The 15334-nt window shown below is 41.6% G+C and overlaps 1 pseudogene; it reads left to right on the forward strand.

Moving 5' to 3' along the window:
• Window positions 1-7103: 7103 nt before the first annotated feature.
• Window positions 7104-12062, forward strand: LOC134443486 (ferritin, heavy subunit-like; annotated as a pseudogene).
• Window positions 12063-15334: the final 3272 nt, after the last annotated feature.

Raw genomic sequence — 15334 nt, forward strand, 5'->3', positions numbered from 1 at the left:
TCGCTTACTAGAAACAAAATAAAAGAGTCATTTTGAGCCTGGCCTTTTCAGATTTTGAGGTTTTGCATTTTGAAATGTAATGCGTATTTAATTACACATAGTCTAATTACCATATTAAAACATACCATTTCAGAGAACTTGCAATACATTTTTTTCTCACAAATATGTAATCACCGGGGTAAATTTTCATGGTGATATCGGCAAGCTAGAATTTTTGGCCTATTCACCTGGAGTGTCTCTCTGCCCTTATAATAAGCCTATAGCAGCCATGTTGAAAATAACTAATTTCCCAAATTCAGATTTTACTAGATTTTTAGTATGTCATTTAGGAGGACCAATAGTAATAGAATCCATGAAAAAAAACTTTTGTACCTTTTTTTGGGGGGGTTAAACCCAGGGCCGCGTTAACCCTCGCCGGGGCCCGGTGCAGACGCATTCCGGGGCCCCTACACCACATTATAATGAGCCATAGCCTATTCAAAACGCATGAAACAACCCAGGCTACACGTTCTACTCCAACGCAAAAAAGGGGTGCGCGGAACCCCCTGCCGAGTTCACCAGTCGCAACGCAAGCCATTGGAAGTCTAGCCAGCTGACAGGGAGGAGATTCTGTGCACTACCGTTTAGCAGAGTAAACGTCGGCTCAGCTATAACTACCAAACAGAAGCACAACCAAAAGTCTCTTATTTTTGCTACGTTGCTGCCGACCAATTTGTCGAATCGAAACCGTCGTGGGAAACACGTGTTAATTAATGTAACTTCCAATGGCCTTGGAAAGACTGGTTGTCTGTCAAAGGAAAGTAGCCTACTCAGCTGTCGCTTGACGCGAGGAAGGGGAATACCCTTAGCAGCGAACCACAGCAAAGTGAAGATGTCTCGAAATCCCCTCAAACTGTACCATATAGGCAACCAATTAAGAAGTCAGCGGTTTTCATCTAGATGGTGCAATACAATGCAATAGTGTGCAATCATTACAGTAGATTACGATGCAAACTCGTAGGCCAAATGTTTAGATGTGGATGTATCACGCAAGTTTTTTTCCCCTCCCAGATAAGAGCCACTTGCTAACTGAACAATCCGCGAGTGGTACCCAGGCATGTTTTAACTGAACACAAAGCCGAACGCAAAGATACACGCTGACAGAGCATCGACATTAGACCTATTACAGTGCTTTAGGGAAATGGCCATAACATTGCTTTAGGAAAATGCGACTAGCCTATATCATTTTAGTGTTTGCTAGATTGGCTTGCCCTGTTGTTGTCGGACTGTCAGAACTTTGAGTGCTGGTTGGTGCACTTGCTACGTAGCATTATTGTGAACACTTTTTAAAAAACACCTCAGAAGTGGTCCTCGCCGCGCCATGCAGGACTTTTGTTTCGCGAATGCAGTTGGGTGCGTGATTTATTTCCCCATGAATAAGATAAAGTTAGGTTGGTGTGCTGTGCTCTGTTTGCTTAGCTTAGGCCTACATGATTGCACAAGTCCATGATCGCTATGCAACAATTACAAAAAGCGATTATAACACTGACATTACACAAATGGATAACGTTGCCAACCTTCTCTTCAATGCGTTAATCCACGCCGGGCTGAAGTTTATCCGTACAATCTGAAGAAAGTGCTGACGCCGAGTTTCTCACATCTTTTTTAGACTGTAGCCCACCATCAAACTATACAATTATTGACCACCGTTTTCACTGGTGGCACACAGCCAGAAGCATCTGACTGAAATGATAAGTTCCGACCTCCGATTCCTGCGTGCATGCAGAGGCGATTCTAGGCTCAGTAGGGGGGCCAAGCGAAAATTAAAAAGAAAGAACACTTGTAACAAATCGCCACTCCCCAGCTACAGTCTTGGGGGGCCCACGCTGCCTGTCTAGCCTGGTGACAATATATGCATATGCGCCTCTGCTTGCCTACGGATGGCGAAATGCGTCAAAAGTACAATTGATTGTCTCAAAATATCGTTTCATATTTTCCAATCTCACGACGTCCGGGGCCCCCTCTAGTGGCGGGGCCCGGTGCTGCAGCACCGGTTGCACCATAGGATAACGCGGCCCTGGTTAAACCCTAAATGTACTCGCCTAAAAGGCAAGACCAGCACTCGGGCCAGGACAAATGGTCTGGGTGAAGAACACAAAAGAGACAGGGACGGTGAGTGGTCCAGCTCTGACACCCAGGTCATACCACATTGACCTGCCCGCAGGCTCTCTGAGGAGAACCCGATCTCATATCAGTGTTGTTCCAGAGCCTACTAAAGAGACCATCAGAGTGGGCCGAACCATCAGACCACCAAACAGACTGAACCTGTAAAAAGCTGGGTGCATTTCTGGAAAGCGTAGCTGTTAGCAGTTAGCAACTTCGGGTGACGGACCCCACAGGAAGTGGGTGTGGCTTTAATCAATGTACAGTATGTTATTATTTATGAGATGAAGGTCATTAAAGAGTTGACTGTCAAGAGTGTCTCCCGTGTCCTTACACCGTTATTAGATATATATATTATATTACTTAGACAGTACATGGTACAACCTCCTCTTCACCTAAAGACTTCTTGGACTATTTGGTTGCTCTTCACTCTGTACCACTAAACTAAGTTACAGTGATATAACTATGCTGCTTGACACCTCTGGTATAGCCTGATAAACCAGACTAAATGTGAGATTGGCGTCGCAGGCAAAACAATTTTGTCGCCAACGGGTGGCGCTAGTTTATAGGCTATAAATGTTACTCTACACTACAACTTAACTCATTTGACTATGATGACCAGGACAGATGAGAATGCTCACATCTAACTCTCTGCCAAAAAGTTGTTTACTCCCCGTGGAACAGGTGATCCTCTGACCTATCTATTACATATAACCTACTTGGTGGTATTTGTTTGTTCTCTGCCCTGGCAACCCTTTGCCCTCTTGCCCACATTTATGTGGGCCCAGTTGGCACTCTGGTGAAATCCACCTTTGCTCCTGGATACAAAGTACTGTGTGCACTGAACGAATTTCAATTGTCACACACAGGAACCCAAAACAGTCAGTAGGCCTACATGTGCCCGAAACAGTCAGTAGCCTACATGTGGCCTACCTGGTTGGACTCCAGAGTCATTCCCCTATAGCAGGGTTGGGGAACCTTTTTCATTCGAGGGGCCACTTCAAATTCCTACAAGGGTCATAAAAGTCCTCTGAGGGCTGTACTATGAACACAATCAGGATTTCCCCATGCAATTTAGGCCTATATTGAAGGTAGACACCTTTAAAACAGTCCCCACCTTCTCTAGGTCCCCTAAATATAACTTAATTGGATTGGAAATGTAATTTCTAAGATTCTTTTATAAAATATTTCATATTTCACGTGAAGTTGCATAACATTAAAATGATATCGGGGGCCGGATAAAACGGCCTCAAGGGCCGCAAACGGCCCTCGAGGCATAGGGTCCCCACCCCTGCCCTATTAGGCAGGGAATAAAAAATGTTGTCATGTAAAACGTGTCTGGCCACCAGAGGGAGCTTTCCCATTGCAGCATACAGTACAGCTATTTGTTCTGTTCAGGCACACGTTCCTCATCAAAGCGTAACCATCTCTAATAACAATACACCCTGCTTACTGGCACCTACCTATGGAACTGCTCCATGTGACTGCACCTTACCTGCACTCTCAGATCTCCACTACCAAGAACTACTTGCACTATGTGACTTTGCACCTTCCTGCACTAGGCTACCTCCTACACATTCAACACACTATGCTGATAAAATGCTGCTAATTGACCAACTGGACTACAATGGACTATACTGGACTGTGTGTGGCACAGCATAGCCTTAACTTATTTGTATTCTACTATTATTATTATTATTATTATTATTATTATTACTACTACTGGTTTATCACTGGTCCATCACTTAAATACTCAGTTATTATTTATTACTTCATCGCTTTACCGCTATTGGTCCATCACTGTTACTTTTCCTGTCTTGCACATTGATGTCAGTCTGTAAATGTCAGTTCAGTCTATGTCTGTCCTTTCATGGTATAGAGAGAGAAACGTAATTTCAATTTCCTTCAAGGCCTATTTGCCTTTTCGTTTGTCTTATTAATGCATTCCCTTTGTACTCCCCTGGCATTATCATCTATGTGCTGTCATGTGATCCTTTTATCTATTTATACTAGATGTTCTCAATAATAATAATAATAATAATAATAATAATAATAATAATAAAACATCTTTCATCTCTTCTGAGAAGGACAAATTAATATCTTCTAATACAATGTGGGCTGAAATGTAATGGGACACATTTTGTGTTGCTGTTATAAAACATACATTTAGGCAATATGTGTACTGTACTGTATATGCATGATGGGTTATGTGCTAAAGGCAAGGCAATTTTATTTGTATAGGGAAATTCATAATTGCATGGTCCTGACCATCCCATAATACTACCATTTCATTTCGTATTCATGTAGTGCAGAGCCAAGTCTCTAGCGGAAGTAGGCCTACGTAGGATGGTGCACGAGGCTAATTTCATACATGAATGCAATTCAATGTGCTGTATACATGTGCTAAATACATGTCAGGCCATTTGTATAATCCAAGTTTAAAATATGTCTCTCTCACCAGTGCTCTCCCTACTCCTCAAATGAGGTACCTTGGTGCTGTCCACCTGCACTGCCCTCTTGCAAATTGCTCACCCCTCTCACTGCACATGAAGGGCTTTTCGTTTTTGGAAATGGAATATGTAGTATGTCCACCGCAGTATAGTGTGCTGAGTCACAATAGCAAAATGGGACTTTCATAATACACAGTGGACACACAGCATATACCGTATATAAAACCGTATGTTTTGAAGCATTCATGATTAAAGTAGCTTATGGTTTGTATTATGTTCTAACACTCTTTCATGTCTTTATTTGCTGAATTGAGACTCAAAGCATCCTCCCTTAACTTGCAGGTGCATCACAGTGACACAAATGTCAATTGAAGGCTGAAGCTGAAGCACACCACATTTTAAAGTTTTAAATATTTATTAGGGGCAAAAATCCAACTAATGTTTGAAACATTGGCCACGTTTACATGATGTTTTTTATTACAAATTAAAAATTCAGGATTAAATAGTTCAGCTGAGTTTACATTGAACTTTCATTTAATTCGGAATTGTGAGATGTTTACATGACATTTTCAAAGCGGAATTAAGCTTCATTCAGAATTAAAGTGAGTTAATTCTGAATTAAATGTCTCATGTGAATGCAGCCATAGACACTTTCATGGGGTTACACGTTAAACAAATGTTTAAAACTTTAAGATCAAGTGTGCTCCAGCTTCTGTCTTCAAATGCCTGTATATGTCTTTGTTCCAGACAGCGCTGTGTACTTGATGTGTCTATGGTGTGACTCAGGCTGATAATAACAGTGGGCCAGGGACATACTGTGCCATTATAGACTAGCTGATCTGGAGGTTTGTCACATGATTACACAGACGTGACATTTCTCTGTCTCTCTCTCTCTCTCTCTCTCAACACACGACACATGAAAGAAGTATACTCAGAGGAGCATCTTGTCACCAGGCTAGGCAGGCAGGCGCTTGGGGCCCCCAAGCCCATAGATGGTGAATAACATAAGACTTTAGACTATAGTAGTGGTGATTTGTTGCAAATGTTCTTTTTTTGTTTTTGCTTGGGGCCCCAAATTACCCTAGAATCGTCTCTGAGTATACTGTATAAACATACACTAACTCAGATCAAAAAGCTAATGAAGAAAAGATGATTGTCATGCGACGTTCTGCCAGTTGCCAAATCAACCCTTGTAGTCATAAAGAAAATGCTGACTGGATGACAAAACTGCTAGACAGCATATTTATGTGCGGTAATTGCTATGTGTCATTCCTTACGCTTTATTGCACAAGTTTTATAGGGCCACTTGTTGCTGTCCTAGGATGAACTTTGTTTCTTGACCACATCTTACCACTTTGTGAAGAGGAGTAGGGTACCATGAGGCCTCTTGTGTTTGGTAGTCTATTAGATTTGGCGAAGTGTACTGCACACATATGGCAGCGGATGCGTACTCTTTATCATGATGGATAAAGAAAACCGTGTGATTGGTGCATGTCAGCATAAACAGCACACGAGGAGGAGTGCACACAGTTTGAAGTATTGGGGATATCATAGTTGTGCAACAGGTTATGTACACACCTATAGGATAGAAAGCCCACCTAGGAAACTCCAACTCCCATTGTCATTGTGACACAGCACTCCACAGTACACAAGTGTTCACTGCATACTGCGCACAACGAAATTGCATTTTATGCCTCATCCGTGCACGGGTTCAGCCCCCAATGGCACCCCAAGGGAGGAGTGTGGCGGGAAGGCACTATGCTCAGGGTAACTCAGTCATGGAGGAGGATGGGGGGTGAGGACATGATTACTCCACCCACCAACCAGGGGGGTCGGGAGTCGAATTGGCAACCTTTGGGCTACAAGTCTGATGCCCTAACCGCTTACCAATGGAATAGTGCATTGCGGGGTCATGGAGAGAGGTCATTGGGATGATGGAAAATCTGAGTTGATGCAGACTTTATTCTGAGATATGTCTAATGTCTCTAAGTAAGGGAAATAATGGTTATAAGCCAATAAAACAGCTTATCTTTATTGGTGGCATTTGACTTGCTAATAGGCCTAGCAGCCTTCCGGGATGTTGAAGGCTTGATCATGGTTATTTTGTGTCTATCACACCTAATGTAATGAACATCCATCCAAATAAGTAATCACTGGTTATAGAACATAGTAGTAGAGCTGTGCCTCCTTTAGAAACAGCCTATCATTAACAAGCATGAAATCATGGAAGTGTCCCTACAATTTAGGCCTACTGGACTGGTGGCCTGCTGTCTAGACAGAACTGGACATATAGGTAACTATTGTATGATCATGACAAAAAATGCATATACTCCAAACAAATGATATGAATTCGGTTACTTGTTCTTATTGTGGGACGAGGCTTCAATATGCATGGTCATTGTTCAACTACTGTAGGCCTATTCAATTTATGCAGATATGCCTCTGCTTTCTGTGTGGCTAAAATGTAGGCGGTACCAAATACGTCACCACATAGATACCCTTCACTGCGCCACAGTGTGAAAGTCACTCACATCGATTCACGCTTACGGACAGAGTGAAGGTTACCTGCTTCAACAGTGTTTGAACGGCAACCTAGCTTCTGTCTCTCACTTGCCTCTCATTCCTCAGCATTTTAATTTCCAGAATAATCGCATTGCTAACTGACTGCATACTGCTGATCTTAAACAGAAACTGCGCTTCAGTAGCTGCGTTTATCTCTAACTCGAAGACCTACTTGGAGAAAACAACACCACTGCTAGCCAGCTAACGTTAGCTAGCAACCATTCTGACTGCACTGCGCTACTTGGCACGCTTTCAGCAAATCTAACGCATTGTCTTTGAATATCAACATAATCAAACAAGGTAAGGATTTTTACATTCATACACCACTATCCCACCACACAGTCGTGAACTGTTTACAAAATTGCACCATGTACAGAATTGACTTGCTAATGATAGCTTGGATAGGGCCTCGTGGACTTCTATCAATTTGATCAAACGGTCCAAGTAATGTTTTATCTCTAGTCCTTGGTTACAAATGCCTGTGAACTGGTCCTACTTTTTGTAAATTACCAAAAACACAGTGTTGCTGTTCCGTGTAACTGATTAGGTAATGCGCGAACTGGTGTGAGTCCAAGGCTCCACTCACTGAAGGCAGTTTGTTTATTTATTAACGTGTCAGGTTACTGCAGTCAAAGCTCTTTCTGTTGCAGTGCACTTGTGCGTTACCTTGGGTGGTGGTGGGGGTGATCATACTCTGTCTCATTGCAATTGATGTACCTAGTTGCAATACTGATGAAATGTTGGTTCATTCGTGGGGACGTTTGTTCATCCGATATCTCCAAAACTCTTGATTCACCCGCCCAAGTCAACTGTTAACACCAAGTGACATCTGTCTTTGACGAGGCAAGACACACTCGCATGTCACGTGGTCCGGTACTGCACCAGCCCAGATAAGAAATTGCCAGTTAACGGTGGAAATGATTATAAAAACTTATGTGGCCTAAAAAAAACAACTTGCGGGGTTGTGAACAATGGTAATAAAGTTGTTTGCATAACTAGATTAGTCACAGTGTTGCAGAAGGGAAGGAATGAATAATAGTAGAGCACCCTAGCTGGGACATAATGTTAATCCCTGTATTTCAACATCGGCCCCAGCTCGCAAGATGTCATCACAGAAGTGCAGTTTCCGGGAAACCTTACTTGAACGTCACACATGGATAGCCATTCGGATCTTGGAAAGACCAGTTTTGCTGTAATGCCTGAGTCACCATTAGGTCATGGCCTCTAGAAGAAGGACACACAATGTCCAGTTCCACTTCTTTTTATCATGAAGCATTCATTCTTCATGCTTATCTAATATCTTGACTTAGTCCAAGGATTTACTGGCTTAATAACCCATTTAGTATTGGGAAAGTGACAAGGATTTTTTTTAGCAGTGCAGTGCCTTGGCCATTGTAACGAGACAATGTAATCAATCTATTCCCAGTGCAGTCTTAACCATTGTAATAGTCAACACATTGTAATCAGTTGTTTCCTATGTCTTCCTATTTCCTAGAACCATGACCTCTCAGGTGAGACAGAACTTCCACCAGGACTGCGAGGCAGCCATCAACCGGCAGATCAACCTGGAGCTGTATGCCTCCTATGTGTACCTCTCCATGGTAAGAGGAATGGCATAAACTGTGCCACAATGACAAGTACAAAAGTAGTGACGTAAACGAGGGATGATTTTGTCTCATTCTGGATAGAGAGTTCAAGTACATATCAACTTAAGTGCCTAGTAGGTCTACATGTTTCTGACAGCAGTGTCTTTGCCTCTGCACTGCTGTTACGGTTCTGACCATGGCTCTTTTTTTTAACCTGTTATGGTTTGAGTCGATAAGCATGGATAAGTCTGTGGGAAACATGACAACCCTGTTTTCACTGCTCTGTTAAAATGTGTAATGCGGATGCAGACTAAACTTAGCTTTTGGACTCTTTGGAACGGAGTGCACTAGTTCACCTCAGTTAAACTTGGGGTCAGTGAGTTCAGGTGAGCCCAAGTGCACACGTAACCTGACCTGACCTGCAGATTGTCTTTGTTTTATTAGCGCACCAGTATATAATCTGTCATAAACGCACATACATTGAGGGTTTAGCCGGGTCACTCTATATGTTCCCTCTCAACTTCTTACACCAGTTCATATACCTTTTATTACTCCTATCATATACTGTGATGGTACAAGATGGCCTGTTACTAAGAGTTGTCCTCAATTGTAAACCACCCCTGTCATCCTTCCTTTTAGGATTCTCCCCACTCATTTATGTTTGCCCCCTTGCTACCTCTACATATATTTTATTACTCTTATTTTACGCTTTGATGGTACAACATGGTCTGCTATTAAAGTGGTACTGTCCCATTTTTGGAAATAAGCTTATGTTAGACCTTCCCTTGCGTAAAATAATAGGGTTTTACCGTTCTCCTGTACTTTCAACCGTATGGCAGTGCAAATTTTACCTCCATGCTAGCATTAACATTGAGTCCTATGAGGCCAGCTTGCGGCTAACTGGTCTCATAGGACTCAATGTTAACTGTTAGCTTGGAGGTGAATTGTGCACTGCTATAACTAGAAAACGGTTGGAAGTACAGGAGAACGGTAAAAGCCTATTATTTAATTCAAGGGGAGGTATTTCCAAAAATGGGACAGTATCACTTTAAGCTTTGTCCCCTATTGTATACCATCCTCACTATGTGTCTACATTTTTGTTTGCCCTCCTTGCTACACCCCTACACATATTTAAAGGGACACTGTGTGAGATTTTTAGTTATTTATTTCCAGAATTCATGCTGCCCATTCACTAATGTTACCTTTTTCATGAATACTCACCACCACCATCAAATTCTAAGTATTCATTATGACTGGAAAAATTGCACTTTTCATACATGAAAAGGGGGATCTTCTCCATGGTCCGCCATTTTGAATTTCCAAAAATAGCTATTTTTAGCTGCAAAAATGACTACTTGGACCATACTAGAAAATATTTGTTTATTACTTAGTAAACTTTCATGTAAAATTCAAATTTGGCAATAGGTAGCATAGTTGCAGTACCTTTTTTGACCATTTCTTGCACAGTGTACCTTTAACTACCGGTAATCTACTATATGTACTATGTTGGTACAACATGGCCTTATGTCCCCGGTTGTAAACCACCCTCCACCCGATACTTCCTTGACCTTCTGGCCCTCGCTCACTTCTATTTGCCATCTTTTCTTTCCGTCCAGGCCTACTACTTTGACCGAGATGACCAGGCCTTGCACAACTTTGCCAAGTTTTTCCGCAACCAGTCTCACGAGGAGCGCGAGCACGCTGAGAAACTCATGAAGCAACAGAACCAGAGGGGAGGCAGGATCTTCCTCCAGGACATCAGGGTACGCACCGTAGTTAGTGTGTGTGTGTGTGAGTCATTTAAAAGGCCTTTTCTTTATGAGGACATTTTGTGTCATGAAGATCGTTATATCCTAAAAACAGAGACACGTGTAAGCAAAACTAATGCATGGGCAGGCAGAGCTGAAGTGTGTTTGGAGGGGGAACATCTTTGTGTGTGTGTGTGTGTGTGTGTGTGAAAAGAGAGATATCGCCGACAAAGGGAGTTGGCCAACCGGAGTAGGAGATAGGGAGGGAGTTCAGGGTGGAGTGTGTATCTCTCAGAGACATTAGCAAGGCAACTGAAACAGAACTTTTTGGATGTAATAAATATCACAGTTAATGAAAATGGAGAAACGGTGGTAGTAGTAGTAGTAGTAGTACGAATGGTAGTAGTACGAATTGAGGAAAGTTTTGAAATCTCATTTTTTTTTAAAAACACTTTGAGCACTCGAGGAAAAGCAGCTTTAACAGTCGGGGAAGGGACATGAAATGGAGAACATCTATACATTCCACAAAGCAAAACTTAAACATAGCTTAGACATATTCTAAATCAAGCTTTATTAATTTTCACATTTCAGTTACTTAAAGTACATTTAAATAAAGAACCAATCGGTATACAGGGTCCAAGATACTGTGTAAGAGACATGGATTTAAGTGTACATCACTGAACGTGTGTGTGTGTGTGTATTTGTTTGTGTGTCACTAACAGAAGCCAGAGAGGGACGAGTGGGGCAGTGGCGTAGAGGCTCTGGAGTGTGCCCTCCAGCTGGAGAAGAGTGTCAACCAGTCCCTACTCGACCTCCACAAGGTCGCCTCCGAACGCAACGACCCCCACGTACGTATACAGATCTAGTCATCCGGATATGTGCATTATTATACGTGTGCATTATGTGTACCGGTATGAAAGTGAATGCATGTATGTAGGTGTGTGTTAATGGGTGATGTGCTGGATGTGTGCAGAGGTTGTTGCCTTATGCTGTATGCAAGTGGACACCTCAGTTTCCTTGACAGATTAAGTATCTTTTCTGTGATATTGAATTAAACTCCAGACCAACAGAAAACGCATGGTATGAGGAAGGGGGAAACATGAGGAAACTTGAGGGGGCGAGTGGGTGTCTCAGTCATTCGTCATAATGACTCATCTTCTTGGGGAATTTCCATTGTTTTAAGACGCATAAGTAGAAGTATTTCAGAGAGTGATCTACTAGTAGAAGAGGCTACTTCCTTTGTTTTAATCGGAAGAGGAATGTTTTAAGTGTCTTTTATTAGCAGTTTTACATTGTTCTTCGCTGATTTTCCTGACCTGGCTTAGAGTCATTTCAAATCACCCGTTTTTCCGGAAATATCCCCCCTAATAACCTGAGGCAAGTGTCTAACACAATAGCTAGCTTTCTGACTTTAGGTGGGTTTTACACAAGTAGGCTTATGCCGGAAGGTCATCGTATTAATTACGGTTTAATTTCGGTTCTCACTCCATTATTTCTGCGTTCCTACCGATGTGCGACTTCATCGAGACTTCACCTACCTGGACGAGCAGGTTAAGTCCCATCAAGGAGCGTGATTGCCGCTGGGTGACCAACCTGCGCCCGCTGAGTATGGGCGCCCCGCAGAAACGCACATGGCAGAGTACCCTGTTTCGACAAGCACACGCTGGGCGCAAAGAGAGCAGTCTAAACATCCCCTCGACTCCCTTCCCCTCTCCCCTCCCCCCTTCCCCCACAGTCCCGTCCTCCACTAACACCTTGATTTATCTCCTCCAGCTTCAAGATCCTCTTGGCCTTTCTGTGCTGACCTGACCGCTCATCCAGTTTGGCCCCTAACTCGGCATTATATGCTTGGCCTCATTGCTGCCATGTTGTTCCCCTGAAACGAAACCGCCCTCCCCATAAAAGCCATAGCTCTTATCTATTGTGCTGCTGCTGCTGCTCTCGATGTTGTTGCTTGTCCCCAGTGGTTGACAATCGACTGGTCCTTTTGTGCCTGTTGTTGTTTTATTACTGATGTTCATCATCGAAACAAATAAAAAAGCGAACCCTCTGGATTCTGGAATTTTCTGTTTGTGTGGCGTGTATTGATTTAATGAATTAGTTGGACAATTCTACCAATTATTGTGATCAATTCTTAACATTCTGAAAGTTTTGTTTGGCCAGGTTGAGAAAATAATTGTTACATATTGTTTGTTTAATGGATAACAGGGTGGAGCCAGATGAGCTTTGCCTGAAAGACCTTAAGATCCTGATAGAAAGAGCAAAAACAAATCATGCAAGCCTTTTTTTCTGTTGAAGGGTGTGATGTATAATTAATTTCTTTGTCACATGAAAAGAGAAGTGCTGCATTGAAATCTTCCACTTCTGTTTTACTAAAATACGAAGACGTTTGTGGAGGAAGGGGGGGCTGGGGCCTTACTTTTTTTGTCACACGCTACTTGAAGACATTTTTGGTGTCTCGGAGTATTATTGAACATGGTAATGGGATTACAGTATATCGCAGACACAGAGGTAGAAGGGTTGTTAGAAGAATTTTATTCATATAAAACGTTTGATTTGAGATCAGGGGTGATGACCCATTAAAATTTTTCATTTAGCCTGGGAAGATATCAGCTTCATTTTTGGGCTTGAGGAAGAAACTGTAGCGGTCGTTTTTTGGGGTGGACGGGAACATAATTTTGGTTCTACTGAGCATTGAGCAAAAGGTACCATGAACACAAATCACCATAAACCTCCTACAGCATATTATGTAGGTCTTCCTTTACAGTGACCTCATGGCTAATATAAAGGAGAAAACAACTTCTCTGACTATTCATTATTTTCCATCTACCACATTCAGAGAACCTTGTTTTTTGTTATATATAAATATATTACAGTATAATACAACTCCCACTCCCCCCACCCACCGTCCCGCAATCCCAGAGACCCATTATATTTATAGTCTAAAAACCCATGTGCCAGATTGATGGAGATGATTCACGATGGGGCTCTGGCCAGTGATTGGAAAATTTCCCCTCTATCTAGTGGTTATTGGAACACACTGTTTGAGACAAAGGAAAACCCAAAAGTATCTAGAGATTTTCATGATGGGGCTTATGGCCATGATGATGGAAAATGTCGCCCTCTGAGGGTTATTGGAAAACATTGTTGAGACAAATGAAATAAAAGTATCTACAGGCTACTAGTTGGATTTGATATATTATAGGCTGTATAAAAACTGTTGTTTCTTTATCTCACACATTGCACTTGTAGGTGTATTCTTCACCATTCTTTCCTTTTTTGTTGCTTGGGGATTAATTGTGAAGAAAAAAAATGTATGTAATTATCGGACCCTTGTTTTTTTATCCCTCCATTATAGGGTGTCATGGTCTGACAGGCCAGATTATTCATTTTGAATTACTTCGTAATTTAATTAAGTAATTTCACAGAAGTATCTTTTTAGTTTTATAATTTTATGTTTTACCCAAACCTGAACTGGTACGTGCGCACATAGCTTATCAACATTACATATAGGCCCATGACGGTGGGAACTGTAACATGAGTATATGTTTAGGCCACTTTGTTACTGTAGCCTACTTCTTAAGTAGTTTTTTTTCCGGAAATTTGCCACTTACTTGAGTAAAAATAAAAAAATGCCAGGGATTTTACTTTCTTTTATTAATTAGTTAGATTTTTTGACAATTACTTCGTACTTTAACTCCAGTAGGCCCTACATTTCTAGATGGAAGACTTTGTTATTAGAAGTTACCATCATTTATCCTAGGTTTCCCTGTTGTGTTTCGTGGGATATTTACAGTAGCATCAGCTTGCGGGCAGGCAGGCGGGGCACCAAGCCCCTCATCCCCAAACTGACATCCCAGACAGAAAAAGATTAGGCCTATTTCAAAAAAAAAAAAAAAAAAAAAAAAAAAACATTTAAAGCGACTCCATAGTCATGTTCATAGAACCGGAAAAATCCTTGCCAGAAGAAGAAACTTTTTCCTACTGCGATCAAGTTGGGATCAAGAACATGGAGAGGACCTACTTGTCAGGCTACTTTTTGTAGACCTACTAAAAAAGCTACATTTAAAAACAGTTAGTAATTAGGACTTTTACTTAATGTAGCCTACATTTTTGGTTTACAACTCTTTACTTTCACTTGAGTATTTTTTTCGCAGGGGGGATCGCTCGCTACACAACTTCAGTACGTCTTCACCTCTGCCATTCTAGTTTAGGCCTACAATCATGTCATTATTCCTGGTGCACCCCTCGGGTGACCACGGGTTTGCTGTTTTTTTTCGCATTGCTGAATGGCACTGTGCCCAGGCGAATTTTGGGCAAGTGTTTAGGGGTTTTGTAGTGTAAGAACAGAAGAAACTTAGGGAGCCCAAAAAAAAGACGTCTCAGCACTGATTTTACAGGCTGTAGCCTACTCCCTTCAAGTACATTTGGACTCACCTTTTAGGCTTAACATTGGTATGGAGTCATTAAAATAAAAATTTTATAGGCCTAGAAAAAATCATTTGCAATGTTCTCCTCGCTTTGTTTGAGTTAGCAAGTAGGTACAGTTTAAGTGTGAAAAAAAACTGTTGACCCCACCACCAGTAAAATCATCCAAACGGGGGCGGAAACTCACACCAAACATTTTACGATCATAATCTAAATTGAACTATTTAAACAATTGTGAAAATCACCCAAACTTCTAAATAAAAAAAAATATAAAACATATAAATCCTTTAAAAAGTCAAAACCCCACCCCCTTTTAAAATTCCGATTTTTTTTGTTATGTAAAAATGAAAAAAGACAAATAATTTCACAATTTTTCCCCATTAAACAAACGACATGTAGGCCCAACAATGCAATTGAA

The sequence above is a fragment of the Engraulis encrasicolus genome, unplaced genomic scaffold (genome assembly GCF_034702125.1).
Source record: "Engraulis encrasicolus isolate BLACKSEA-1 unplaced genomic scaffold, IST_EnEncr_1.0 scaffold_334_np1212, whole genome shotgun sequence".
Taxonomy (NCBI): Eukaryota; Metazoa; Chordata; class Actinopteri; order Clupeiformes; family Engraulidae; genus Engraulis; species Engraulis encrasicolus.